The 27,884-nt window shown below is 47.2% G+C and overlaps 1 long non-coding RNA gene across 1 annotated transcript; it reads left to right on the forward strand.

Moving 5' to 3' along the window:
- Positions 1 to 27,884, forward strand: LOC123364846. The gene is made up of 5 exons (XR_006577312.1): positions 1 to 107; positions 20,407 to 20,555; positions 20,936 to 20,980; positions 21,916 to 22,135; positions 26,402 to 27,884. It is a non-coding gene; the product is annotated as an uncharacterized LOC123364846 (long non-coding RNA).

Genomic DNA, 27,884 nt, shown 5'->3' on the forward strand with positions numbered 1-27,884 from the left:
TCAGATCATTGACTGAGGCCAATGGAGCTACAGTGATTTACGTTGGCTAAAGGTTTGGCCCCCCTGACTCTGTCTGCCCTGTAAATGGAGGTGTAATAGCAGCACAGGTAAGCCTAACCTAGCTCCAGCTAGCACTGCTGAAGATAGCAGTGAAGATGCAGAGGCATGGGCTAGCAACAGGAGGACTACCCAGGATCCCTGGTGCGCTTATACAGCCTGTCTCAGGGCCCATGCCACTGCATCTTCACTGCTAGTTGTAGCTGTGCTAGCTATGTGAAAGCTAGCATGGGAATGCCAACCCGGGCTGCAATCACCCGGTGTAGCAGTCGCAGCAGATAACAGCAAAGGTGTGTAGCTGCCTCTCTAGAGTGGCCCACAAGCTGAGAGCTGGGAGAATGAGGTGGCTTAGTGTTTCCCAGGCATTCCTGAACGGACCAGTTGCGAAGTCGCTGGCCTTTTATTGTTTTGACTGAAGGTTCAGGAATACTGGAACACCATCATTCAAGGTGGCACGCTGGAACACTTCCATTGTGCGCCGCTCGCTGATCCACGGTGCTGCTGCGAGATGGAAAGATAAGGCTCAGGGAGGCTTGGGGGTTTCTATTTTCTTTCTTTTTTTTTTTTTGTTATCACAGTAGATGCCACTGAATCGGTCCCCTGGTAAATGTCACCCTCCCTCACCTGGCGAGATTTCCTGGGAACCAATTCAGTGTGAGTCATTTCAGTGCCTTGAAACAATGAACAAACAGCACATCTAATCCACCAAAAGGGCATGCTAGAGGGGATGGCTTAGCTGGCTAAGCATCAGGTTTAACATGCTTAGACTCCCTGGAACCACAGCTTTGAATCCTACGGGGTGTCAGCTCAGCCTTTCACCAAGCGAACAAACTGAGCAGGCGGAGGTTTAATGTGTTGGCGTGTTCGGGACAAGACTTTACAAGCCAAGAGCCTGATATTTAAAGATCCAAAGGAATATTTCATAAGAATGGGAGGTTCCCCCCCCATTATCCTTGGCCACAGCTTCCTTTCTGCCTCGGGCTGTGGTCCACGGGGGTCCTGCGGCCAGAGAGGACTGCCTTTCGGTAGTGGGGGAAATGACCTTTGCCTGTGTAATTTGTGAAGTGCTTTGGGATCACTGGGGATGAACGGCTGTGTGTAAACGCAAAGGCTTTATTATTAGCTACTGGGGATAGACTGCAGGCCACAGGTGTGAATTGGTGCTTGCTTAGCTAAGACGTTCTGGTGTGCTCCCCATCAGTTTCTCCTGGCCCTCGTGCTCTGTGGCTGCTTCCAGGACTCAGTCGTGCCTCGAGGCAGCTCCACAAATATTTGAATGCTTTGCATGATGGCTGTAGTTCAAGACAGTGCTGAAATGAAAAGGCTACCCTGAGGTATTCCACTTAGGTGCAAAGATGGCCTCGTTATTAAGAGAATGGCCTGGGCTCAAACAGGCCCGGTTTCAAGTCTTGGTGCTTACAAACTTTCTGTGTGGCCTGAGGTGAGTGACTTCATTTCTCTGTGACTCAATTCCCTGTCTTTCAACAGCACTCCTTTTTCCCCCACCCTTTGCTTATTTTGACTGCAAGCTCTGTGAGGCAGGGGCTCTCTCTCTTTCCCCGTGTGTTTGTACAGCACCTAGCACCTCAATCTCCCTTGGGGTGTCTAGCCACTGCAATGACGCTAATAATCATAGATCATAGAAGAACAGTGTCCACCAGTGCCTGTGAGAAAAGATCAGATTCTTCTCTGGTGCCTGTGGAAAATGCTGTTAAACTGTATCATTCCCTGGGCCCCACTCTTCTGGTAATTACCTCAAGATAACATCCGTGTCAGATGATTCTGATAGGCAGTCACTGGGGAGCAATTCCTGGGGACAGTGCCTTTTTAAAGAACTGACCTGCCACTGGCTGCAACAGGGGGAGGGATAGCTCAGTGGTTTGATCAGTGACCTGCTAAACCCAAGATTGTGAGTTCAATCCTTGAGGGGGCCATTTAGGGACTTGGGGCAAAATCAGTACTTGGCCCTGCTAGTGAAAGCAGGGGACTGGACTCTATGACCTTTCAAGGTCCCTTCCAGCTCTAGGAGACAGGTGCATCTTCATATGTTATTATTTTAACTCATGTCCTGCATAACAATGAGTAAGAAGGGGACAAAGGAGCAACTATGGAGGAAGCCAGTCAGATCACAAATCATTCCCTTTTGTGTGCCCAAAGCATATTGCTTTTTTCCCCACAATGTGTCACAAGCATGGACTGTAGTTTTGCATAATGACACAATAACTGCTTTCAAAGAGGGGTGAGGCTCAGCCAACCTTCACCAGTTCCAGAACAGAACTTTTTGGAAAGCTGTCATCATAGAATCTCATGGTTGGAAGGGCCCTCAGGAGGTCATCTACTCCAACCCCCTGCTCAGAGCAGGACCAATCCCCAGACAGATTTTTAGCCCAAATGGCCCCCTCAAGGATTGTACTCACAAGCCTGGGTTTAGTAGGCCAATGGTCAAATGCTGAGCTATCTCTCCACCCAGTGTGGCATCTTTAAGTTGCACCCCTGGCTCTGGGCAATACATTTAAATGTCCTGCTTCTCCTTTACCTCAAGGCCGCTTGTCTTCCTTCTGGCCATGTAAAGGGAGTCTTAAAGTGGATGCAGATGTAATTTAACCCCTTTACTCTGCCAGAGTGGCTTGAGAATCAGGCCCAAGGTGTATGAGACAGAAAGGGATTTGGGAGGAGAGAGAGAGAGGGGCAGAATGCACAGGAGAGGAGCCGGAGAACAGGAACTGTAATGCAGGGAAAAGAAAAAGGTGTAAGAAGGAATGGAGGGAGAGAAAAAAAGGGAAAGAACAGATGGTGGTGCTAAAATGAACACCGGAAAAGATGCAATGTGATTGCTGTGATGAAAGAAAAACTGGAATGTCACAGAATGAAGAAACAGTGTGTAAGAAAAGCCCAGCAGACATAGTAGGTTATGGCTTGTTAAGATGTATTAAATAGAAAGTTAGGTGGCACTACTGCACCCAAATTTCAGTATACAGCCGCTTTAGGGCCTGATCCAGAGACCGCTGAAGTCACTTGACCTCTCAACTCTATGAGCACCGGCCTCTAGGCAGGCCTGTGTCAAATGCCCTTGAACCAGCTGGCGACATTAGGATTTCAGAAGACAGATTATAATCAAAACATCTTCTCTCACCACAATACTTTTATGGCATCATTTCTCACTCAAAGACACACAAATATGCGGCGAGCAGCCATCCAGGAAGGAAAAATAATCCAGGCTTCATAGTGCCAAAAAAATGGGGCCGGGCAACGGAGCAAAGGGTGAGTTGTTGGAATAAACCAATCAGCAAAGACACACAGGATAGTTCGGGAGTGGTATGAATAATTCTTTAGATTTCTTTAGGCAAGGGTGTGATTCCTAGACACGGTTTTGTCTTTTAAACTATGGCTTTGGTGTTGGCTTCTCTGAACTTGTGAGCACTAGCAGCAGGTTGGCACAGGAGGAGTTTTTCAGGGGCACGTTAATGGAAGTGAGTATAAATGAGCTGTCTGACGTGGGAAGAGCTTCCTGAATATTCTGGTATTAATATTAAATTCCTTCATAATATGATCTCAAGTGAGGTTTCCAGTCATATCACTGAGAGCCGGCTAATGACAAAAACATCTCCCTTTTGTATGTAAGTTTGGAGGATGGCTTTTCAAAAAAACACCTCCTCTCCGTGGGCTCAATAAATCATGGTTGTTTGCCGTGCAGCCAGTCATAGGGATTTTGGAACCGTGGGGAATTAGTTGGAGAATGCGAGACCATTAGCAAATGTGAGGCAATAGTAACACAACAATGGCCAGATTTTATCACTACCGTGACGACAATAGCATCTTACGTGGTTATCGCGCCCCTTCGTCCAGAAGAATCTCAGACCACTTTACAACCATTATATAAAATAAGAGAAGGAGAGGCTACATGATGATGCCTTGGAAAGGCGTTAGCATGAATGTGGGCTAACTGGGCTGGGCAGAAGTGGTGACACCGAGAGTGGGTTATACAGCAGTGCCAACGGTTCTGCTGCCTGCCAATAAATCCTTTACTCCGACATGTATTCGGCATGTGTCACATATTGCAGGAATATTTAAAGAGAACTTTACTTGAGATTTTTTTTCTTTGTACCCCACCACCTATAATGCCAGTTGCCTTAGTCCCTGAATCAGCAAAGCACTGAAACACGTGCTTAACTATGCCCATCCCTACTCAGCAAAGCACTTAAGTGTGTGTATAGGCCCACTGACTTAAGTGCTTTGCTGAATTAGAGCCTTCGTTACCAGGAGACCAATTGCCTCGACTGCAGAGTTAATCATGGAACCCTTCAAAACACCTTGTTTAGACCTAAAAATGTCACAGCTCATGCTGGTGTGTTAGGATGCTCCAGGGATAGAAATTGTTTTACCACAAAATGGAGGCTGTACAGAATTGAGGCCCATTTCAAAAGTAGGCCTATAGTCTAGGGCCGTCGCTTCTCTCTCTACTGAACCACAGGCATCTGTAGGGCAACCCTTGGTAGCTGCCTGACAGCTTGAGGCAACGCTGCTCAACAGCTTCGCTCAGCAAACGAGGAAGAATGTTGTTTCGGGTTAAACTAGCATTGTGCAAGGACAGTGCTTTACCAGTGACTCAGAGATGACAGTGCCACCGAATGAATCACCAGTGGAGCGTCCCTGCTCAAGTCAGGAACCGGCCCAGGACTGTGCGATATAAAGCGTAGATAGCTCGAAACGAGAGAGAGGGAACAAGCCGTTAGTTTGGTCACAGGAATTCAGAATGACTGGCGTATGTTGGTGGACAGGGAGGAATCCAAAATGAATCATAAATGAGGAAGCGTGAGAAGGAGATACGTTGACAGGCTGGATACCGTCATTTCGGCACATTCCTGTTTCATTTTAGCTTAGGCCACATTAAGCACTAGAGTCACTGGGCTCAATCCTGCACGGTGCTGGGCGCCTGCGAGGAGATACTGAGCATCCTCAGCTCCCCTTGGCTTCAGTGGGAGTTCGCTTAGTTGAGTTAGGCCCTTACGTGGGCCCTTATGAGCCAGCACTTGTGGGAATCAAATTTAGCTTGAGGTCTTATTATTTTTTTTCCAGTGAGGGCCTGTGTGTTTTCACTTTATGGGGTCTGCCTCGCTCAGTCATACAAAGCAAAAATGGCAAAGGGACCTTCTTTATTTCTCCCAGCTGCTGTTTTTGTTTTGTGTTTTTGGCATCTTAACTTTGAAAACTTTTTTTTCCCCCTTCTGGCGCTCTTTTATTGAGGATGTTGAAAGGTTTCTGTAGTCAATCTTTCAAAAGGCATCCTGGCTCACACGCTGACAGCTGCAATCACTGTTGCTCTCAATCTTTGCTTTGGTAAGGAAACAGATCTATATATCAGCCCAATGACACATACTGGACTCTGTGCTTTGCAGTAAGAAATGCAAGCAGTATGGCTGACCGGTCGCCTTTAGTAGCAACAGCTGAAGCCACACAACATCCTCTGGTGGTCGTCCCTTCGGGGCGCATTCTGATCTCGGTTACAGTGCTGTAATGCTGGAGTAACTTGACTGAGCCAGATCCTCAGCTTCTGTAAATCAGCACAGCTCCATTTACTTCACTGGAGTACAACAGGCTGACTGATGTCAATGACGTCACTGCAGAATTACTCCAGTTTAAATGAGAGAAGAATCTGGCTCTTAACCCCTTTAGGTCCTTCCCTCTCATTAGCTGCTTTGGAATCTCCCACCATCTTTATCCAACAAAGAAACAGTCCTTACAAAACTGGATGTCTGCTGTAGTTGCTTCACAAGTTGTTGGTGTGAGGCCTGCCTGAGTCAAGGGTGACCAGATGTCCTGATTTTATAGGGACAATCCCAATTTTTTGTCTTTTTCTTATATAGGCTCCTATTACCCTCCCCACCCTCGTCCCGATTTTTCACATTTGCTGTCTGGTCACCCTACCTGAGTCTGACAGTTTGCTGTGAATTTCTTTCAATAGCCCATGTCAGCATTTGTAAGAACAGGGTGTCATGGCTGGTGTGAGATACCTGATGTGTGAGGCTCAAGATGCCTTTTGCTGGATCTGTGCCCAGGAGAGAAGTTCACCCCTAGTTTACATGGGTGGTATTGTCAAAAGTGCTTAGCGTTGACCTCACTTTGTCCCTGTTGAAGTAAACACCCATTGATTTCTCTGGGAGCAAAGTAAGGGCAATGCTCAGTGCTTTCACAAATCCCACCTCATGTGTGATCTTCACAAATCAGTTACTCAAGGTTTATGCCTCACTAATTTTGAACCTAGCAGGTTGCATAGTGTGATGGGGCAAGGCCAGATGGCTACAGTAAAGTTGTAAGGAACAGGTATGTTAGCCACAGGGTAACCAAATCCCATGTACCATGGTAACCAAATGGCAGTTGCTCCAGGTTAATCAAGACACCTGCGGCCAATTAAGATCTTCTAGAAGGCAGTGGAGATAGCTACATTGATTGGGCCACCTGAAGCCAATCAAGGGCTGACTGGAACTAGTTAAAAGCCTCCCAGTTAGTCAGTGAGTTGCATGTGAGGAGCTGGGAGCAAGAGGCGCAAGGAGCTGAGAGGGAGAGGGAGAGGGTGTGCTGTTGGAAGACTGAGGAGTACAAGCGTTATCCTGTGGTGAGGATAAAGAAGGTGTTTGGAAGAGGCCATGGGGAAGTAGCCCAGGGAGTTGTAGCTGTCATGCAGCTGTTACATGAGGCACTATAGACAGCTGCAATCCACAGGGCCCTGGGCTGGAACCCGGAGTAGAGGGCGGGCCCGGGTTCCCCTCAAACCTCCCAACTCCTGATCAGACACAGGAGGAGTTGACCCAGACTGTGGGTTCCACCAGAGGGGAAGATCTCTGAGGTGAGCAAATCCGCCAATAAGCGCAGGACCCACAAAGGTAGAGGAGGAACTTTGTCACAATAGGTAGACACATATTCCCAAACAAAGGAAGCGTTTTAAGGCCAAAATATAACCACTGGGCATTATGTTACATGGTTGATTACAGCCAATGGATGTCATGAATGTAACAATACAATACGTGATACTAACAGTAGATTTCCGGAAAACTTCCATAGATTAGAAGGAACCATTAGATCATCCAGTCTGACCTACGTAACACAGGCCCGTGAATTTCATCCAGATACTCCTCTATTGACTCAAGTAACTGGTGTCTGACTAAAGCGTGTCTTCGAGAAATGTACCCAGTCTCAGAATCATAGAATCTCAGGGTTGGAAGGGACCTCAGGAGGTCATCTAGTCCAACCCCCTGCTCAAAGCAGGACCAAACCCAACTAAATCATCCCAGCCAGGGCTTTGTCAAGCCGGGCCTTAAAAACCTCTTGATTTGAAAACTTCAAGAGATGGCAAATCTACCCCTTTCCTTGGTAGTTTATTTGCGTGAATAATCACGTTCATTGTCAAAAAGTCTGCCTTGATTCTAATTTGAATTTTTCTGGCTTTAACTTGCAGCCATTGGTTCTTGTTACACCTTGCTCCATTAGATTAAAGAGTCCATTAGTACGGAATAGTAGCTCCCCGTGAAGGTACTGTAATTCCTGTCATACACTGCAATCAAGTCGCCTCTTGATGACTTGAAGGATGCCTGAATAATCCTATTGGAATATAGTTAGTGGAAATAAATGCAACAGCCCAGATTTTCAACAGGATTTAGGCTCCTAACTCCCATTGATTTCAATGGGAATTAGGCACCTAAATATCATTGAGGATTTGGGCCAATGTCATTGGTCAATTCTGTTCCTCACATTGCATAAGCTTTAAAACAAATGTAAATTATGTTTAGAACTGTGCTATTTCCATTTCATTATAATATTTGATCAATAGCTCTAACACCATTTCAAAAAATAAAATTACTCAGTATAATATGTATGTGGGGACTGAAACCCTCCTACTTCAGGTAGTCCTTAGTGGTAGAATTCACACTCCGCGCCGGTTGTGACCACTGACTGGCTGCACAGGTTGAGGTAAGGCTTGGTAATAACAGTGGCCTGGGTGAAGGGGTGGGGACATGACTCTGGGCTTGCCCAGGGCTGACCAGTTCCAGCTGTGACAGGAAGGGGACGCCTTGGCTGGAGAACCAGAAATATTGGCTGGTGGTTAGGTCAGTCGACTCTGCTGGCCACCTCTGGGGAGTATCTCAGCTCAGGAGCACAGAGTGCTGGCTAACAGAGACCCCGTGCTCTGGCTTATGTTTAATATGAAGTCATATGTGTTGGTTGCCATGTTGACTTTCGGTTACTAATGGCATTATGAAAAGGTTGATTGTATCTGGTGAATTTTGCGTGCAGAGAGAAAGATCTAAACTTTCCCTAAAGGGTGGATCTAGGCTGTTGGTTCAGGCTCACCTCAAATTACTTAACAGGATATTCAGACAGTGCTAACTTAGTGCTATGTTGTTGTTAGCAATATTATGGTAGCACATGCAATTCCTACGTAAGGTAAGGACCCCCTTGGCCTAGGCATTCTTCATACTTGCACTTAGAGCCAGTACTACGGACAGAGATCTAAGGCAGACAAAGGTTTTGCTGGTAGGAAACTGAGGCACAAGGAGAGTAAGGCCCAGATCCTTAAAGGTATGTAGGCATTTAAATACATTGGTGACTCCAGCCCAAAGCAACTTTCCCAAAGTCACACTGGAAATCAGTGGCAAAACTAGCACTTAACCCCTGAGTTCTAGCCCAGCGGCCTGCTGAGGAGGCCACTGCTGCTTCTCTTTAAGAACCTGTAATATTTGGATTTAGTGGTTAAATTTATATCAGAAATGCTAAAACCAATTACCGACAACATGAAAAAATAAATAAACTAAAGAAACAAATGAAACTGAGCCAGCCAGCAGCAACAAGCAGGCCGAGCATGAAGAAAGAACAAAGTGTTTTTAAAAGGATCCAGTTTAAGCTGTTAAAAGCTGCTGTGGCCAGAGAAGAGTCTATTTTGAATAATGCTGATGCTTATCGGTGATCGGCGACTGTGGTAAAACAGCAGCTTCACTGCAGTGCAGCGGGCCAGCATAAGCCCATCCTGCAAGGGCTCCAGTGGAACGGAAATAGTGCGCAGGACTGGATTGCAGCTTCCAGACACGTTAGTCCCCAAGTTGTTCTCACCTCACTCTGAGATAAATACTTTGGGGAGGAGTTTGTCTGGACAGGCCTGTGTACTATCTCAATCCCACAGAAGCCCTAATTGGAGTGCCCTACGCCGACTCGCTGCACCTCCATGAATTTCACCATGCGTCAGTAAATTACAAGGGGCTGAATCTCCTCTCTGACCACTTTTTTCCACCGATTTAACACCACTGACTTCAGCAGAGGTGCTCCTAACATACACCAGTGTAAAAAAAGCTTCCTTAATGGGTGGACTCCCAGGCAGCATCGGAAACCACTTACAAAGTGGAGAACAAGGGTTAATTGCTAACTTCCTAGGTCCTGTCTCTCCAGCGGATGAAAGGGACCTACTGGCTCATCAGATTTTAGGAAAGGGGTTGGGCAAGGAGAAATGCAAATGAAAAACAGCCACGAAAAATAGTCGTAAGACTAATGCTTAGTCCTGCCTTTTGTTTGCCTGCTGTGTTTTTCAGAATCGGCCTTGCGATCTCAATGATCATACTGATTGCAGTCGGAATGAGGCACCTAAATATCTTGGAGGAGCTGGGCCTTAGTGGACATGTGTTCTTTTAGTCAGGTGTTGCAGCAAGTAAGGGGGAGAGGTATTGGCGCTGACCCCGGACTCTGGAGATCTGTGGTCAATTCCTAGTTCAGCAATAGCTGTTCTGGGTGAGTCACTTTCTCTTTACCATCTTTCCCTAACTATAACATGGGGCCAATCGCACTTTCTTCCTCCCGCCTTTGTCTGTATTAGCTATTCAGACTGTAAGCTCTCTGGGGCAAAGACTGCCTCCCACTATATGTATGTACAGTGCCTTGCGCAATGGGATGCCGATCTTAGTTGGTGCCTTTAGGTGCTATTGTACTATAAACAATAATAACAACACTGTAGAGATAGATCCATATTATAATCCCCATTGTACGGCTATTCTGGGATGTATTCGCAAGAATGTTGTAAGCAGGACCCAAAATGTAATTGTTCCACTGTACTTGGCACTGATGAGACCTCAACTGGAGTACTATGTCCCGTTCTGAGCACCACACTTTGGGAAAGATATTGACAAATTGGGGAAAGTCCAGAGGAAAGCAACAACATTGATTAAAGGTCTAGAAATCATGACCTACGAGGAAAGACTGAAAAAAATGGGTTTGTTTAGTCTGGAGAATAGAAGACTTGGGGGGGGGATTTGAGGGAGGGAGGACATGATAACAGTCTTCAAGTAGGTAAAAGGTGATTAATAGGAAGGTGATAAATTATTCTCCTTATCCACTGAGGACTGGCCAAGAAGCAATGGCCTTAAATTGCAGCAAGGGAGATTTAGGTTTGACATTAGGAAAATATTCCTAACTGTCAGGGTGGTTAAGCCCTGCAACAAATTACCTAGGGAGGTTTTGAAAACTCCATCACTGGAAGTTTTTAAGAACAGGTTGGACAAACACCTGTCAGGGATGGTCTAATAATACTTAGTCCTGCCTCAGTTCAGGGGACTGGACTAAATGGACTATCAAGGTCCCTTCAAGTCCAACGTTTCTATGATTCTGGACTGACCTTTCCCCAGCCCCAAGAGGCGTTTAAAAGAAAGTGGCTTCTCATGTGTCCAAGGGTAGGTTACACAGACAGGGGAGTTGTCTCCAGGGCCTAAAAATGTAAAGGGTTACAGAGCATCTACCTCATGGACTGTCCAGCCCCTCCCTTGTCCCAGGTAAGTTCTGTCAAGTGAAAATCCCATTTTAATGGCTACATTTCCAAGGAGGGAGTGACATGTTAAAGGCTCCTTGGGCATCAGCCCTGTAGCATCTGCCATGCCTTAGAGAATGGAGAAGCCACGTCTGCAAGCTGTGGGACATGCTCCATTGACTGGGTCACAGACTTGTTTTATCTCCTTCAAATGCCTGACTTATGAGACACTCCTGGCCCAGGCAGGGAAGACGGGGGAGTAGGCTGCCCAGTCATTGGCCAGATTTATTAGATAGAAAAGTTGTGATGGACTTGCCCTGCGTGCAATGGAGCTAATGGAAACCAGGATGCACACATGGCTCCCTCAACCTCCTCCTGCTTGTAGGTAGCAAATGCAAAATGCCAATGCAGTTGCTAGCTGATATGGCTTTTGTATATGCATGCATGGTGGGGAGGTCTGCAGTGGGCACACTTGGCAAGTTAATAAATAACTGCTGTCAATGCAACTACAATGCTGAAGTAAGGCATGAAGATCTACCTATCTCAGAACTGGAAGGGACACTGAAAGGTTATGGAGTCTAACTTCCTGCCTTCACTAGCAGAACCAAGTACTGATTTTTGCCCCAAATCCCTAAGTGGCCCCCTCAAGGATTGAGCTCATAACCCTGGGTTTAGCAGGCCAATGCGCAAACCACTGAGTCATGGAGTCCATATTGCTGGTGGCACTGACTGCTTGTCTTGGTGAGCTTTGCGTGCCTTCATAGGCTGTGCACCACTGCTTGCCTCCACCCCCTGTGTCCCACTATAAGCATCACAGATCCCCTGGATGTTTGCATGCAGGCTGCACATTTCATACTTACCTGCACAGTAGGGAGGAAACAAGCCACGTGAGCCTAAGAAGTCTTGCTTTGCCCTCAGGGAGAGCACTGGGCCGAGCTCACCCATATCATTCCCCCTCTCTCTTCCTCTCCCATCATCAATCTCACTGAGCCCTTACATTTCTCTCCCCGATATGTATATGGAGCACAGTGTCTGTAGTGTGTGTGGTGTGTGTATATATATATATATATATATCCCCACACACAAACTAAGGACTTAATACAAAGCCCACTGGAATCAAAGGAAGCCTTTCCATTAACTTCTGTAGGCTTTGGATCAAGCCCTGAAAACCCAGCTGATTCCATAGGCTCTTGACCAGATCTTGTGACCGGTGTGTGAGTAATGTGCTCAGCATAGTAACCATCAGCTGAAGGAACGATGGTGATCGTTGCCATAGTGCAGGGATACAGGCCTTACAGGTGTTTCCTTTGGGTTGCCAAAGGCATCCCCGGGTGAGAGTCTGAGTAATGTATAAAGTGACATGGGAGAAGGAAATTTCCCCAAACCCATTGCTGAAAAAAATGTATTTCTTTCTTAACCAGGGTGGTAGCAGGCTAATCAATCTTTAGCTGGCCTAGCCACCACTAGGGGGAGACAGAGTGCCACTCTCAGCAGGTAGGAGTTACGGAAGCAACAAAAATCACGGTCTTTTTTCCCTGCAAAACCCCAAACCTGTACATCACATTTAATAACAAACGTCTCTAATGAACACTAATGACTGAGAGACCTGATGTGAATTAGTGAGTTTTGCAAAGAAGAGAAAACACATGGTTTAAAAAAAAGAAAAATATATTGCACAATATATCTTTCCCCCATTTATTTTGTCCATTTTAAGATAATTGTAACATGCCAATGACTGACTGGAGTATATTCTGATATGAGACCACACTCCAATATATTTTATTAAATCTTGGCTTAGAAGGGGGGTGACATTGATGGGTTCTGCGTGCGTGTGTGTGTGTGTGTGAGAGAAAATAATGGGATGAGTCTATTAGCCATGTGTGATTGAATGAGATTCTATTTTGCAAATACATACACGTATTTATATGTTGATCTACAGTGCAATGTCAAGATTGTCCAAAGTGACTGACAATTAGGGCTGGCCATTGAGTTTTCATTGAAAAATTGGGTCTGTTTAGTTGAAACTGAAACTTTTTAAAGGGAAAAGGTAGCTTTCCATGAATTTTTCAACTCAAAAAAGTGTTGAACAAAAATGTTTTGAAATTGGTGACACAAAATGTTTTGACATATTTGAAACAAAAAGTCTGATTTTCTGGTTCAAAACAACTTTTTTTTTTAACAAAATTAAGTTAAGTATAGTTAAAAAAAAGTAAATGGTCAAAAAATTGAAATGATCTTAAATGAATGTTTCCATGTAACCATTTTATTTTTTGTTTGTGAAAATTGTCAAGATTTCAGCTTTTCTTCCTGTTTCAAGATGGGGAATATTTCTGAAATCTCAGTTTTCATGAGACAGGAAACCACTTCCTGCCCGGCGCTACTAATGCTGTGGATGAAATTGAGACTGTGCTAAGGGGCCTGATTTTCAGAAAGTGCAAAGCAGCTGCCTTCTGAAAAATTTGGTCATTTTAACGAATCTCAAGCCGGGCACCTGAAAACAGAAAACACTGGACAATCTTGGTGTAACGGGGCACTGACCTCTTGAACACCTCTGAGCAGCGGGGTGCGGTGCCACAGTCCTATTCTCACTCCTGGTGCCCCCTTGCAGACCAACCTTGTGGGTCTTCTGTGGTTTGGCCCCTCCGGCCAAGTCACAAAGTCCAAATGAACCTCTTCCAGGGTATAACTATACAATCTATTGGCCCTTGCTGGGGTCTTCAGCCCCAGCTCTGGGATATTTAAATTCAGGCCCTTGTTTGGGCTCTCAAGAAGTCCTGTCTCCCTTCTTGGGCTTTATGCCACTTTGCCTGTGGCTGGTGGGGGAACCCACGCTCACCCACTACTCCAGATTCCAACCCAGGGACCCTATAATTAGCAGCCACATACTGCTTGATTCAATTTGTTGCTGCTGTTCCCTGGACATGTTTTCATCTGGCCCCTGTAGCTTCACTCTTATCTCAGGGTAAAGTTTCTTAGGGCCTCTCTCTCCCTTCAAACCCAGCTTTAAAAAATGCAGCCAGAAAACAAACTCTGACTGTGCCTCAAGTTCCATTAGCCAGAGAGGAGCACCCTCCCTTCCCCCTCTCATCCCAGCCAGGAACTGAACTTCTGAGGCCAAGCAGCTCCTTTTATCTGGGCCCTGATGGGCTATTGCTAGCCCCTCTAGCTCTTGGAGGACTAGCTCTCGGTGATTTCCAAAATGGCCACTCCAGGCAGTCCTCTGTAGGCAAGCTTGGAGGACCAACTGCGATGCATTTTTCCTCTCAACTCACTGCTTCTTGGGGTGGGGTGTTAGGATCATGGGGCTGCCTATGGGGAGCCACAATAACGGAGCACACCGTGTCCCACTCAGTCTATAGCTGTTTGGATGGGAGACCCGATGAAGCAGGCCGAGATGTGGAATCTGTGAGGGCTGTTCCAATCACTGAAGAGTAAATCCAGAAGTAGGCCTTAAAGGTGTTTGTGCATGCGATGTCCACCAAACTGCCTTTGTAAACGCGGGTGCTGTGTAAGGACGGGGTAGCATTTGGCTGCAGAGATCAAATGGGTAACCCCCCCCATACTGGAAGCGAGGCTGTTGGCTGCAGGGATAGGGATGAACCGCAGGCTGCAGCTAACGGCAGGCTTTGATTTCCACCATATCCCGCAGTCTTTAAATAACAATAATGTAGCTGTTACATACAAACTTGGCCAAATGGTGGTGGTGTTCTCAAATGAGAGCCATGGCTCGGTCTACATATGACATGCTGGGCAAGGGAATGGAAAAGCAAAAAGGACATGCACAAGGAAAATATTTCTGTAGGCTGAATGGGTTATGCAGCTAGGGACAGCAGAGCTGGAATTCTGCCTGCCTGGCTTGCCTTGATGGAGTGAAAGGAAAAAGCCTGCCTTCCTGGAGGATTTGGTTCTTCTAGAGCATGATTTTAAATACTCTCCAAACAGCCATTAAAGGATGTAACATGTTCTCCCCAAAGCGTGTGGTTTGGGACTCAGACATCTGAGTCTTATCTTGGAATACCGAACGAAAATCGGATATTACCTTGAAGGGACGAAGGCAAGCGTCTGGCCTTCCCAAACACATGACATGTGCCGTGAACCTTAGGAAAGGTTCATTCATTACAAGGGCTTCAAGCGCCCCTACTTCTCCGGCTGATGGTATGGCCAATAAAAAAGCCATTCTCTCTGCAGTAAATACCTCAGCTCTGCTGATTTTAAAGTCCACAGGGGGATTCCGATACAGCGGTTAGAGCTGTAGGCATTTCGCTGCCCTCATCTTTCTGAAGAAACTGAACATTCAAGGGGACAAGTTCCATTTCGACAGGGCAAAGCCCTGAAAGTTACTGGGCTGAATTCATTATGGAACCAATCCCTGGGTCTGTATGTGTCACCTGTCCTACTGAGTGCTGAGCCACAAAGGATCTGAGTCCTTTATGGCTCCCATCTTACAGGTGCTGGTCCCTCAATATGAACTAGAGGGACTTGTGCTTTATTTTTTAGCTGCAGAGTCTCCCTGGTTCAATTCCTAGTCATGCCAAGATCCAAGGAGTTACAGTGGTATCTGCAAATCTCTACTGAAGACAATGGGCTTGCACCTGAGTAATTGAGAGTAAGATTTGGCTCATTGGTCTTTTGTAGTCACCATGCAAAATGCTTCAAGTTTGCCCACCAGCAGTTGTAAAGTTCTTTTCAGGCTCTTTAAAAAATCCCTCTCCCTGCTGATTCTGATCTTTCACATCTGGACTGATTTATCTTTTTTCCTGTGTTCCTAATAGAGCAGACCCCCATAGGGTTCCCTTTTGTTTTCTTATTTCTCTGTGCACTCTTGTCATTGGGTAGGATTCTTCCTTTGGGAGCAACCATGAGGAAAGGGAGAGGTGTAAATTGCACCACCCCAGGTGTTGCCCCAGGAGCGGCTGTGAGGCAGAGACACATTTCCAAGGCACAATTCCCTCCTTGCTTCTTCTTTGCTGTGGGGGCACGGGGATACTTTAGAATTTTGCTGCTGAGAGAAAAGAAAACTGAGGGGGGGACCTGATAACAGTCTTCAAATATGTTACAAAACTGTTTTAAAGAGGCCTGTGATCAATTGTTCTCCATGGCCATTGAAGGTAGGACAAGAAGTAATGGGCTGAATCTGCTGCAAGGGAAATGTAGGTTAGATATCAGGAAAACCTTCCGAACTCTAAGGGGAGTTAAGCTCTGGAACAGGCTTCCAAGGGAGGTTGTAGAATCCTCGTCAGAGGCGGTTTTTAAGCACAGGTTGGACAAACACCTGGAAGGGATAGTCTAGGTTATCTTGGTCCCATGTCAGTGCTGGAGGCTGGACTTGATGACTTCTTGAGGTCCCTTCCAGCCCAACACGTCTATGATTCTGTGTGCCCGCTCAGCTACGTTTGCTGGTGGATGGGCAGAGCCAAGCTGAGGCTCCACCCATTCTCTGCCCGCCTACTCCGGCTGGAAATAACAAGCATGCAGCACTCATTTATTTTTGTGCGCCAGACCCAAGATGTGAGTATCCCATGCAGGGATGAAGTGTGTGTGTGTGTGTGTGTGTGTGTGTGTGTGTGTGTGTGTGTGTGTGTGTGTGTGTGTGGAGGGGGGGGCTCCTTAGTCCCCGCACAAGTTACAATCGAGCCCACTGATTGTACCCGCTGAAATGTACATAAGCTCAATAACATGAGACTATCTTTGCATTTCCACTATTACTAGGGTGACCAGATGTCCCGATTTTAGAGGGACAGTCCCAATATTTGGGGCTTTGTCTTATATAGGCGCCTATTACCCCCCACCTCCCATCCCAATTTTTCACACTTGTTATGTCATCACCCCTAACTATTGTTCCTGTTGTAATCAGTGGACTGATCTCATGGCGATGAGCATGACAAAAGTCCCCAAAGCACTCTGCTTTTTTTTTAATCCCAACAGGGGCAGAAATTTGCACACCGTCATCTACCTTATCCATACACCTATGACATACATATATTCCCACTTGGGCTGGCAATTAATCGCAGTTAACTCAAGCGATTACCGCAAAACAAATTAACTCAATTTAAAAAATAATCATGATTAATTGCAGTTTTAATTGCACTCAAACAATAATAGAATGCCAATTTTAATGTATCATGGATGTTTTTTCTACATTTTCAAATATATTGATTTCAATTACAACACAGAATACAAAGTGTACAGTGCTCATTTTATATTATCATTTTTATTACAAATATTTGCACTGTAAAAAGATAAACAAAAGAAATAGTATTTTTCAATTCACTTCATACAAGTACTGTAGTGCAATCTCTTTATCGTGAAAGTGAAACTTACAAATGTAATTTTTTTTACATGCCTGCACTCAAAAAGAAAATTGAGTAAAACTTTAGCGCTTACAAGTCCACTCAGTCCTACTTCTTGTACAGCCAATTGCTAAGACAAACAAGTTTGTTTACATTGATGGGCGATAATGCTGCCCACTTCTTATTTATAATGTCATGTGAAAGTGAGAACAGGGGTTCGCATGGAACTGTTGTAGCTGGCTTTGCAAGGAATTTAAATGCCAGATATGATAAACATTTGTATGTCCCTTTATGTTTTGTCTGCCATTCCAGAGAACATGCTTCCATACTAATGATAGGTTCTGCTCAACCGCTCCAAAGCAGTGCAGACTGAAACACATTCATTTTCATCGTCTGAGTCAGATGCCACCAGCAGAAGGTTGATTTTCTTTTTTGGTGGTTCGGGTTCTGTAGTTTCCGCATCAGAGTGTTGCTCTTTTACGACTTCTGACACCTCGTTCCTCTTAGGTTCTGGAAGGCACTTCGGATTCTTAAACCTTGGGTTGAGTGCTGTAGCTATCTTTAGACATCTCACATTGGTACCTTTGCATTTTGTCAAATCTGCAATGAAGTGTTTTTAAATTGAACAACATATGCTGGGTCATCAGGCGAGACTTCCATAAGATGGGTAAAACAGAGCAGGAGACATAAAAGTCTCCTCCAAGGAGAATTTGATTAACACTTTTTTTTTTAACGTGTATCATCAGCATGGAAGCATGTCCTCTGGATTGTGGCTGAAGCATAAAGCATTTAGAGTGATAGTGCTACAATTTTAATGCAGTTTTCCATACTCAGATCTGGCCTTAAATATCTGGCTGATGGCCTCTAACAATGAAATGCATATGCATGGAGATGAATCAGAAAATCACATGCACCAAGTCTGCTCGCATTTGGCTTTGTCAGCGTTGTGGGCTGTAGCATTTGTAAATTTATGAGTCTTTCCCCCACCCCTAATGTGTGCAAAAGAAACTCAATCCCCTTCATGATGAGATATTCTGTGTTTGTTGTGTTTTTCCATGTCAAGCTCCTTTCAGCCAAGCAAAGATCATAACAGCAATGTCATGCATCATGAATTAACACTTTATAGATGATGGGTGAACACCGCATTAGATGTGCCAAAGCTAAGGAAGGTGAGGAGAATATATATAGGTTGCTCGTCAAAAATCCTTTCAAGACACTGTCCTTTCTCAGCTCTCACTGAACTTTTCCTTGTTGCTTTAACCGCCTTTGTGTCACTCTCTGGCACGGAAGCGTCTTTTAAAAATAAAAAAAGGGGGGGAGAACATTGTTTGTTTTGCCTATATTGGCCACCCCGTGGAAGCCAAATAAATCAAGTTATTAGGTCGCTCTTGAAATATTTTCCTAAAAATAGTTTTATGTGACTGCATATAAAGCCAGACACCATGTTAAACATGTAGCAATCTTAATGTTTTCCACTTCTGGAGTGCAAGGATGCCAAAGTTCTTTCCAAGCATTAATTAATTAAGTTCACATTCCTCTCTATGAGAGTAGGTGGTAGCCATTCTTTATGGTGGAAGGAGATGATTAAGGGACTTGCCCAAGGTCATATAGTCAGTCAGTATCAGAGCAAGGAATGCAATCAAAGGAATCCAAGTTCTGGAACCCAGCGGTCCTAGTGTCCTACTTTCAGCTGGCCAAGCTTGCAGCAGCCTTGCACTTGACTCTCTCTCTCTGTATGTAATGCAATTACTTTTGGATGCCACAGCTGGTCATTTCCAAACTTACCTGGAGCACTAGTCGGGTGTGGGGGAGGGATAGCTCAGTGGTTTAAGCATTAGCCTGTTAAACCCAGGGTTATAAATTCAGTCCATAAGGGGGCCATTTAGGGATCTGGGGCAAAAATCTGTCTGGAGATTGGTCCTGCTTTGAGCAGGGGGTTGGACTAGATGACCTCCTGAGGTCCCTTCCAACCCTGATATTCTATAAAACTTGCAGGGCATGTCCTAGGCCGCAGCGGTCAGACCCCCTACTGATTTTTGGGAAAACTGAAAGGGGGGTGTAGCAGGGTGCTGGTGCAAGGCGCCTAATTAGCCCCTGCTCAGCCAGCCCCAATCAGGGGAAATAGATTGGGGCTAGGGAGAAGTCTGGTGCCTGGCCGTTAGAACTGGCTGTGCCTGAGGGTTCAGGGGCTATAAAAGCTGGCTGGCAGCCAAAAGAAGGGGGATGGCCAGGGGAAGGTCAGTCTCCAGGCTGAGGGCAGACATTGTCTAGGAGAGGAGATTGTCAGGCCTGCAAGCGCTGTATATAGTATATCACTGGTGGTGGGAGAACATGGTGTAAATAAAGCCACGGGTGCTGCAGAAGGAGGAGCCTCTCTGTGCTTTATTGGGGCAGCCAATGGGCCCCAGGAAGAGAGGCGGGCAGAGGACCTCGTTACAGGGGGGCACATGTGGCTCCTGTGAATTCTTCAGCACAGCCGCAGCCTCAAGCACCTCTGCAATTGTCTGTGATCAAACCTCAGGCTGAGGGCAGCCGTTGCTGCCTTCCAGCACAAGCATACATCTCATCTCTGCCAACCTCCCAATACAGCGTAACCTGTTGGCATCCTGAATGGCATCTCCCAGACAGAAGGAGGAATGGGATGGGGAAGAGCGAAACTTGCACACAGCTGCTGGCATGGGGGGTGGGGAATGGAGAGCCTGGCATGGGGGGATGGGGAAGGGGAACAGATAGACTCAGCATGGAGGGAGATAGGAATCGGAGGAAGGGGTGACAGACACAGCCACTGGCATGGAGAGAGAACGGAGACTGCAGTGGGGGAAGGGGGAATAGGACAGACCCAGAGCCTGTGCCATGGTGTGTGGGGGGAGAAGAGGGGATCCTGGAATGGGGAAAACGTGACCACACAAAATCCAGGGCATGGGGGAAGGTGGAAATGACCAGGAGGGGCTGAGGCACACACGGAGCCCCTTGCCATGGAGGGCAGGGGGGTAAGTGGGAACGCAGCTGTACACTGTGACCCAGGCACTGCTTGGTGCCAATTGGCAGGGGGCAAAGAGGGTGCAGAGAGTTTTACCGGGATCCCCTGGGTCAATTATATCAATAATAATTCACTAAAGGGTGAAGTGTGAGGCTCAGCTGAGGGCCAGTCACATAACTGGCCACCATAACCATTGCAAAATGTGTGTGAGGCCAATCTTTAAGGGGTTGTGTACAATACTGGAACTTATGTTCTTAAGGTCCGTGAGTTAAAGCAGGTCAAAAACATGCACTTTTCAGACAGGCAGGAGATGTTTATTGATCAGCCTATATGCCAACTGAGTACTGTATGCTTCACAACGGATGCCTATCTGCATACTGAGCCACCAGCTAATCCAGATTGAACAGAGACTGCAAAATCCGCAGGGAGGACCACACGGCAGGTGCAGGTAAAGAGCGAAGGACTGTTGTGTGACAGCTGGGGTTGCAAAGGGATGCCCTGGTACTTACCTGGCGGAGTGCAAGCGCATGTGCACGGATGTGGTGGGAAGCAGTATGAGGACACGACAAGCAGACATAGAGGGGAAGCTGACTGTGGGGTTGCTTCATGAACAGGAGATCGCAGCCAAGCGCGCCCGTAATGCGCTGGAAGGATTCGGGGTGTGGTTTTGCTCTGATGACATAATAATGTCCTGTTTGTTAAGTGTAGGCTCTAGAATGTGTGTTGCAATTTTATTGTCTAGGTAAGCCTTTGTCTCCCATGTTTCTGCTTGCTAACATTCAAATCCCTGTTCTTTGCTACATGATCTGACACTTGCTTTCTCTACAGACAAACCTACGGTGCTGTACGTTAAGCAGAGCTGTGGTCCAAGGTGTAAGTAACTGGTCAGCTGGGGTGTGCTAATGCTTTGGGAACAGCGGGTCTGGTAATTGTGGGATGGCCCAGGGCAGCAGGGGCTGGGCATGACAGGGTGCTGGGAGGACTCGGGGACTGGAGCAGGCCTATCCATGCAGACAGACAGTGGAGCCGTGTGGGCTGAGAGGGAAGTGCTTGTACAGCCTGTGGCTGGTGGAGCCCCGGCAATGCTTCCTCATTCTAAGGGCAGGTGGTAGCAAGGTGGACAAATTAGAGACAGTCCAGAGGAACTCAACAAAAAATGATTCAAGGTCTAGAGGACATGAGCTATGAGGGAAGACTGAAAAAACTGGGTTTGTTTAGTCTGGAGAAGAGAAGACTGAGAGGGGACATGATCACAGTTTTCAAGTACATAAAAGGTTGTTACAAGGAAGAGGGTGAAAAAAAATGTTCTCCTTAACCTCTGAGGAGAGGATGAGAAGCAATGGGCTTAAACTGCAGCAAGGGAGGTTTAGGTTGGACATAAGGAAAAATGTTCTAAGTGTCAGGGTGGTTAAACACTGGAATAAATTGCCTAGGGAGGTTGTGGAATCTCCGTCATTGTCGAGTTTTAAGAACAGGTTAGACAAACACCTGTCAGGGATGGTCTAGCTATTACGTAGTCCTGTCTTGAGTGCAGGGGACTGGACTAGATGACCTCTTGAGGTCCCTTCCCAGCCTACACTTCTATGGTTCTATGAATCCTAGGTGCTGCTGGGAAGCACGAGGGGGAGGAAGACATGATAGGACAAATGCAGCCTTAGTGTACGCAGCGACAATGCTAGTGGCAGCTCGTGCCAGGGCTGAACATCTTGCATTAACAGTGAAACATGAACCTTATCGAGCTCTGTGGGTTTCAAAACCTATCCATGGAACTAAATCTTTGGAACAGCTCCATGATGCTTTACCGACAGAGTGAATTCCTCACAGCAGAAAGTGCAGACCTCAACTTTTCCACCCAACGGGTCCAGCTGGACAGCAGCAGGGCACGCTACCCAACGCTGACCTCCCATCCTCATGACCCCAATTTGCGTCACAGCAGGAAGGCAGATTAGTCAGTCTCCACTGGCCATTCAGACTTTGCCCTGTCCCAACTACAGCCAACTATGGTGCCAACTGGAGCCAACCGCGGAGGTGGGTTTTTTTTGGTTGCCCACAAATTGTTTTGCTTTTGCAAAGCATCCCAGGCCAGGTCAGCTAAGTTACCAGCTGAGTGACTAAGGGGGGCAGTGGAGTGATGTCCCTATGTGTAGAAGAGAAGATATTCCTCCTGTACGGGCTGACTCTCAAGGGAGACCCATGTGTACAATTCCAACCATACCTGCTAAAAAAAAACCAGCCCATCCCCTGTCCTGAGCCCTAGCTGAGCGCCTTAGCCATCCACCCACCCCTTATCTTCTCATCAGTGCAGTGAGAGAGCTAGTTTATCCTCCAACATGCCCCCCCACCCCCACCCCCAAACTCTGCTCACACTACTCGGGTAGGGATGCAAATTTTTCCCCGCTGTTAGCTCCCCTACGGTCTCAGTACCTTGGGTCTCGGCTGCTGCCTCTCACTCTTTTTTCTCAGAGCAGCCTGTTCACTCTTGAGTTTGACTCCGGCCCCGGGGCCAGGCGGCGTCAGGTTTTTGTGGACAAGCCCTGTAACACACTGCGAGTGCAATCTGCTCTTCAGGGAGTCTGCCCAGCCCCTGGTGCCAGCCCGGAGTCCTTGGCACACAGCAATCCCGCTGTGGGGGCCAGATGGCAATACCTGAGCAGTTCCGCGAGAGCTGCAGCAGGTCCTGGGAAAATCATTAGGACAACAAAATGGGATGTGTAACAGGAGAGCCCAAGAACATCCAACTGGTACTACGCATGCAGCCTGCAGGCACGAAGGGGAGAGCTTGTCCGAATTAATCCCCGTCCCACCCCTCCTTCCCGCTGTGGGTTCACAGCCCAGCAACGGGACTGAGCCATGCGGGTTCTGCTTTGGCAGGAGAACACCCCTCCCGTCTCTGCTATCAACTTATCTGATCCTCGGGCTGAAAGTGCTTCCATATGTTTTCTGTTGGCTGCGACCAGTGCACCCCAAATGGCTACACAAACATCTCATATCCAGGAGCTAAACTCAGAATTTAAACTGGTCCATTTTTTTTTCCTTTAAAAAAAATGCAATCATATTATTTTACCAGTTATGGGCCTAATCTCTGGATGCATTTGCTCCAGCACGAGGTGGGTCTGACTCTGTTAATTTCAGTGGTGTTGTCCTGGACTAAAATTGGAGAATCACAGTGGGGAATCAGGCCTTATATGTTTATTTTTAACCTGCCATTTTATCCCTGCTGTACCACCCTGAGACTTGGCTGGCAGCCGGAGACATTCCCTATCAGACATCCAAGGACAATCGATTCAGTTCAACGCAATGAGACTCTATTGGCCTGGCAGATGGCACAAGCCTAGACAAAGTGTGATGAGCGAGGTCGTCCATTAGAGGCAGATCAGAGTCACTCAGGATGGGGCTCCGCTCTGCATTCAGGGTCCGACCCCTGTGTTCATTTGTCAGCAGTCTCCATTGCTGATGGGATGGCAGATCGCAAAGTACCGCAAAGTTTCCTTATTCACTTTTCCTTATTCACTTTCTCCACACCACTCATGGCCTTTCCCCTGGAAGGAGGCACAGCGTCCCCTCATTGCTTTCGGATGACAAGGCTTTTAGGGCTCCTGATAGGCGCAAGGGAACTGGCAATATGAGATTGTACTTCCAGACGGTCCAATTCTCGCCCTGCCCTGGCTCTTTCCCATTAATCTAGCAGAATAACAGTGCAACGAAGGGGACACGAAAGGCCCCCGGGAAATACCCACAGTGTAAGGCAGCTCCCCGGGATGCATAGAGCTGCTGCACTGGTCAGCACTGCCCGTTTCTGTGACTCCCCAGCACACAGGACATATAGCTGAAGCACATTGGTCTCGTAAGAATATAAGAACTGCCATAGTGGGTCAGACCAAAGGTCCATCCAGCCCACTATCCTATCTGCCGACAGTGGCCAATGCCAGGTGCCCCAGAGGGAGCGAACCTAACAGGTAATGATCAAGTGATCTCTCTCCTGCCATCCATCTCCACCCTCTGACAAACAGAGACTAGGGACACCATTCCTTACCCATCCTGGCTATTAGCCATTAATGGACTTAACTCTAGACATTTCGCCGCCCTAAGCAGGGCGGCATGCCGCAGGGGGCGCTCTGCCGGTCGCCCGGAGGGCAGCAGGTGGCTCCGGTGGACCTCCCGCAGGTGTGCCTGCGGAGGGTCCGCTGGTCCCGTGGCTTTGGTGGTCCACCAAAGCCGCGGGACCAGCGGAACCTCCGCATGCGTGCCTGCGGGAGGTCCACCGGAGCCTCCTGCCGCCCTCCCAGCAACCGGCAGAGCACCCCCCGCGGCATGCCGCCCCAAGCACGCGCTTGGCGTGCTGGGGCCTGGAGCCGCCCCTGGACTTAACCTCCATGAATTTATCCAGTTCTCTTTTAAACCCTGTTATAGTCCTGGCCTTCACAGCCTCCTCAGGTAAGGAGTTCCACAGGTTGACTGTGCGCTGTGTGAAGAAGAACTTCCTTTTATTTGTTTTAAACCTGCTGCCCATTAATTTCATTTGGTGGCCCCTAGATCTTATATTACGGGAACAAGTAAATAACTTTTCCTTATTCACTTTCTCCACACCACTCATGATTTTATAGACCTCTATCATATCCCACCTTAGTCTCCTCTTTTCCAAGCTGAAAAGTCCTAGCCTCTTTAATCTCTCCTCATGTAGGACCCGTTCCAAACCCCTAATCATTTTAGTTGCCCTTCTCTGAACCATTTCTAATGCCAGTACATCTTTTTTGAGATGAGGAGACCACATCTGTACACAGTATTCAAGATGTGGGTGTACCATGGATTTATATGAGGGCAATAAGATATTCTCTGTCATATTATCTATCCCTTTTTGAATGATTCCTAACATCCTGTTTGCTTTTTTGCTGCTGCACACTGCATGGACGTCTTCAGAGAACTATTCACAATGACTCCAAGATCTCTTTCCTGATTAGTTGTAGCTAAATTAGCCTCCATCATATTGTATGTATAGTTGGGGTTATTTTTTCCAATGTGCGTTACACCTCTATCCCGATATAACGCGGGCCTCGGGAGACAAAAAAATCTCACTGTGTTTTAGGTGAGACCGCGTTATATCAAACTTGCTTTGGCCTCCCTGTTCCTTGTTCCCTGACTGCCCCCTCCAGAGACCCCCACCCCCTACCCAACCCCCTTTCCCCCTTACTGCTCCGACCCCTATCCACCGACCCCTGCCCCCCCCAAAAGGCACTCACCGGCAGCGGCAGGAAGCAGAGCAGCACGGCCCCAGTCTGCTCCACTCCGTCACCTCCCAGCCCCGGCGCTCCGCTTCCCACTGCCACTGAGTGTGGGGAGGTTGGGGAAAGGACGCCGTCCCGCACTCACCTGCGGTAAGAAGCGGGGTGACGTAGCCTCAGCCCCAGCTGTGTCGCTGGGGGGTGGCTGGGGAAAGGTCCTGCACTCAGCAGTGGTGGGAAGAGGAGTGATGCGGCCCCAGCCCGCTCCACTCTACCACCTCCCAGCCCCGGCGCTCCACTTCCTGCTGCCAGTGAGTGTGGGGATGTTGGGGAAAGGATGCCCCCCATACTCACCTGTGGCAGGAAGCGGAGCACTGGGGCTGGGAGCTGGCGGAGTGGAGCGGGCTGGGGCCGGGCTGCTCCACTTCCTCTGCTGCTGGTGAGTGCTGGGGGGATCCTTTTCCCCAAACCCCCTTCCCTGAGCGACAAGGCTGAGTCCAGGGTGAGGGAAGCAGATCTTTTTCCTGATTTGTTGTAGCTAAATTTGCCCCCATCATACTGTATGTATAGTTGGGGTTATTTTTTCCAATGTGCGTTACTTTACATTTATCCACATTACATTTCATTTGCCATTTTGTTGCCCAATCACTTAGTTTTGTGAGATCTTTTTGAAGTTCTTCACAGTCTGCTTTGGTCTTAACTATCTTGAGCAGTTTAGGATCATCTGAAAACTTTGCCACCTCACTGTTTGCCCCTTTCTCCAGATCAGTTATGAATAAATTGAATAGGGTTGGTCCTAGGACCAGTTCTCAATCCATGAAAGGATCTCCCTTCTCATCCCATGACAACTTAATTCATGTAAGAGCCTTTGGTGAGGGACCTTGTCAAAGGCTTTCTGGAAATCTAAGTACACTATGTCCACTGGATCCCCCTTGTTCACGTGTTTGTTGACCCCTTCAAAGAACTCTAATAGATTAGTAAGACGACATTTCCCTTTACAGAAACCATGTTGACTTTTGCCCAACAATTTATGTTCTTCTATGATTCTGACAATTTTATTCTTTACTCTCCACAGAGGACCATTGCAGCTGATCATAAGTTAGATCAGTCCTGAGGCTGCTCTAACATACACCAGGGGCTGGGCACATTCCCAGATGACCGGGCCATACAGGAGATGCAAAAGTTACTTAAAGCCATCTTTGCCCCCCTGCCCCTGTTCCTGCATGACATGTGACTCGGCCAGAATGGAGAATCAGACCCAAGCACTCCAGAGTTGCCCTGTTTGTCATCCGGTACAGCAGCCCCGCTCACCGCAAAGGGTGGGACCTGTGGTGTGCAGGAATGATTATGGACTTCGCAACAGAAGTTTTCTTTAGTGGCAGGAAAATATGCACGAGGTGGGCAGCATGAACATTTCAAGGACACTCGTAAAAGCAACTCCAAAGCCACTGCAGCAAATATAAAACATCTGGGAGAGAGAGACTGAAAGTTGTGGTCGAGAGCCAGAGTTAGTCCATGGCAGAGATCTATGTCATCACACAGGGCCTGATCCAAAGCCCATTAAAAAATATGGAAAGATTCTCATTGGCTTCATTGGATTGGTCAGGCCTTTCTTGAATCCCTACTGTCAGTGCCCCATCATTCCCCACTGTCTGATTTCTAGTGCTTGGTCCAGCCCATTTTTTCAGCAGAGCTGGCCAGAAAACAAGAATTCCATTTCAGAAAATTGTCAAGGTTTCGGCATTAGGTTTTGTGCCACAACAGGACCAAATTAAGACCTTTCTAAAAAAAACCACCCACCCTAGTAATTAGGGCACTTGCCTGGGATGTGGGAAACCCTAATTCAAACCCCTGCTTGGCCTGATTTGAAACAGGGACTTGAACCTGTGTCTTCCACATCCCAGCTGACTGCTCTAACAAGCTGTAGGGTCAGACTCTCCCATTAGAGAGATGTTGCACTTTGTGTAAGTTTAATTGGGCAAGAAAGCAATGCTGATTCTATAGCCCGGTGATTTGGGCATTCACCTGGGAACTGGGAGAGCCAGTTTCAGGTCTCTCCTCTGAAACAGGCAGGAGGGACTAACGTATCCCAAGTGAATATCCTACCCACTAGGCTATCAGCTATTCCGGTCCCAGTCTCTCCACCTGAGAAATCCTCCCGAGTGAGGCACAGGGGACAATTCCACAGAGCAGTGCTTCATGGCCCACAAAGGAGGTGGGAATCACCTGTGTGGTCTCTCTGGGGTCCATCCCCCACATACACGGGTTCAGTTGTGCTTCCGGTCTAGCACGGCCACACAAAGAGGGGCAGGTCTCTCCCCTCCTTAGCCACTAAACACATCCATAAAACGACCTGTTGACTCTGGTTTTCTGAGCGCTTGGAGTCAGGCAAAGGACCACCAACAATCTGCAGCAAATAATGTCGAATATATGGTCGAGAAAGGACTGTTTTGTAGCAGTGTGTAAGCTCTTTATGTTCTTGGGAAAAGCCAACATAAAGCATTTTTATTGCAATAATAAAACTTGAGACTCGTATGTGGTCGAAAGAAGGAAGCAAG

Source organism: Mauremys mutica, chromosome 2 (assembly GCF_020497125.1).
Source record: "Mauremys mutica isolate MM-2020 ecotype Southern chromosome 2, ASM2049712v1, whole genome shotgun sequence".
Classification (NCBI taxonomy): Eukaryota; Metazoa; Chordata; order Testudines; family Geoemydidae; genus Mauremys; species Mauremys mutica.